At 41.9% G+C, this 1,963-nt stretch overlaps 1 long non-coding RNA gene across 1 annotated transcript in view; it reads left to right on the top strand.

The window, feature by feature from the left end:
* The window catches only part of LOC119468216, a 50,112-nt gene extending 49,401 nt beyond the window's left edge, over positions 1–711 (top strand). Inside the window, exon 2 of the long non-coding RNA XR_005196860.1 lies at positions 475–711. This is a non-coding gene — a long non-coding RNA (uncharacterized LOC119468216). The remainder of the gene's footprint in view (positions 1–474) is intronic.
* The last annotated feature ends 1,252 nt before the right edge of the window (positions 712–1,963 follow it).

Here is a 1,963-nt window from a genome sequence, read left to right as displayed (position 1 = left end):
TGATCTCAGCTCACTGCAACCTCTGCCTCCTGGGTTCAAGTGATTCTCCTTCCTCAGCCTCCTGAGTACCTGGGATTACAGGTGCTCACCACCATGTCTGCTAGTTTTTGTACTTTTGGTAGAGAAGGGGTTTCACCATGTTGGCCGGGCTGGTCTTGAACTCCTGACCTCAAGTGATCCTCCTGCCTTGGCCTCCAAAAACCTGGGATTGCAGGTGTGAGCCACCACGCCTGGCCATGATAGCACATATTTTTAAGTGTTCATAAAAATTGCTTGGGTTTTTGAAGAATTTATGTCTTAAGGAATTTTGCATATTTGGAGATATTCATGTATGTAACTAATCAAAGGTTTAAAAGTTTTGGGCAGCTTTAAAAATGTCGGAATCACGTACAAGAATTTTGTGAAACCATAGAAGAAATGCTAATGAAACATGAGAGAACACTTAGATTTCAAGAGCCAAATTTTATTTTACAGTGATGAAGATGGACAGAGAACATCTTCTTGATGAAAGAGAAGAGTGATTGAACATGAGTGGAGAGGAAGGACTCATTACATACAAGTACCAGATGCAAATATCATCAAGCTCTAATCAGCATGGGAGAGCACTGCTTGGGAAATGTGTGCTCTAGCTCAGGGCACAGTACGGAACCTGGAAACTCTTCTCATCCTTCATACACTCTGATCCAAATAAACCTTGCTTACTTAAAAGAAGACAGTTTCTTTCATGTCTGGTGTTCTCAAAGCCCATCAACAGGTCACAGGGACAAGCTGTTAATAGAATCTGTTTAAACCTCCAGAAATATGTATTTAATTACAGGTTTGCTCAAAAATGTGATCATTGGATTAATTAAGGGTTGTGTGTGAGAGGAATGAGATTTTTAATTTACTTAAGCTGATAGCCTTTATGAATATATTAATATACACAGGCAAGTAAAATGTGTGAATGTGTAGATTTTTATGAGTAACTATTAAGATCTACTAGAATGGGGAGGGCTATCTCAAGTCTAGCCACTTAATGCATATTATGTGTACACAACTGTGACTAAAATTCTGTCTTTGGGCTTCACAGATTATACAAAGCAGCGAGGAGTTTTCTCTTTTCAGTAACAGTTTATGATGGGGCCTGGATACTGGTTGTATGGAGTCTTCATAAAATTTCCAGTTGGGGAAGTAGTTGGTGAGATTTCTGTGTATTCATCCTGGTACTGCATACTCATGAATCACTGCTTGGCAAAACCTGCAGGTTAGGTTACATGAGCTCTGCAGTGCCTTCTGACTTGGAAATTCTGGGTTTGACATAGCTTATCAGCCATTTTTACTGTCTGCTCTTGCACTGAGCTGTTTTCTGCCAGAAGCCTTCTGGTTGCCAAGGGTCAAGCTTGTTGTATTAGCTTGGTTTTGGTTGACTGATTCCACATTACTAGGAAGGCTTCTGTAAATACAATCAAGAGGGAGAATTTCTGAAAGCCTTTTATCTAAGGTCATGCCACGGAATTCATGTAGAATAGACATTTCTCTGGAACAGATAGCTTACATTGAAAAGGGCAGCTCTGCCGGGCGTGGTGGCTCTCAGCACTGTTATCCCAGCATTTTGGGAGGGCGAGGCGGGTGGATTGCTTGAGCCCTGGTGTTTGAGACCAGCCTGGACAATGTAGCAAAACCCTGTCTCTACAAAAAATACAAAAATCAACAAAACAAAAACTAGCTGGGCGTGGTGATGCAGGCCTATGGTCCCAGCTACTGGGGAGGCTAAGGCAGGAGAATCACTTGAGCCCTGGTGACGAGGCTGCAGCAAACCAGGATTGCGCCATTGGGCTGTAGTCTGGGCAATGAAGTAAAACCCTGTCTAAAAAAAAAAGACAATTCTGAATTTTGACTCCCCTTTCCCTTTCTCATCTCCCAATGTCTTTCACTGACATAGTTTTTACGTCTTTGAAGCTAAACTTCTCTGTAGTGGGTGTCT

The sequence above is a fragment of the Cebus imitator genome, unplaced genomic scaffold, assembly GCF_001604975.1.
Source record: "Cebus imitator isolate Cc_AM_T3 unplaced genomic scaffold, Cebus_imitator-1.0 Scaffold394, whole genome shotgun sequence".
Taxonomy (NCBI): Eukaryota; Metazoa; Chordata; class Mammalia; order Primates; family Cebidae; genus Cebus; species Cebus imitator.
The sequence above is the reverse complement of the archived record's forward strand: the minus strand, read 5'-3'. Positions and strand labels throughout refer to the sequence as shown.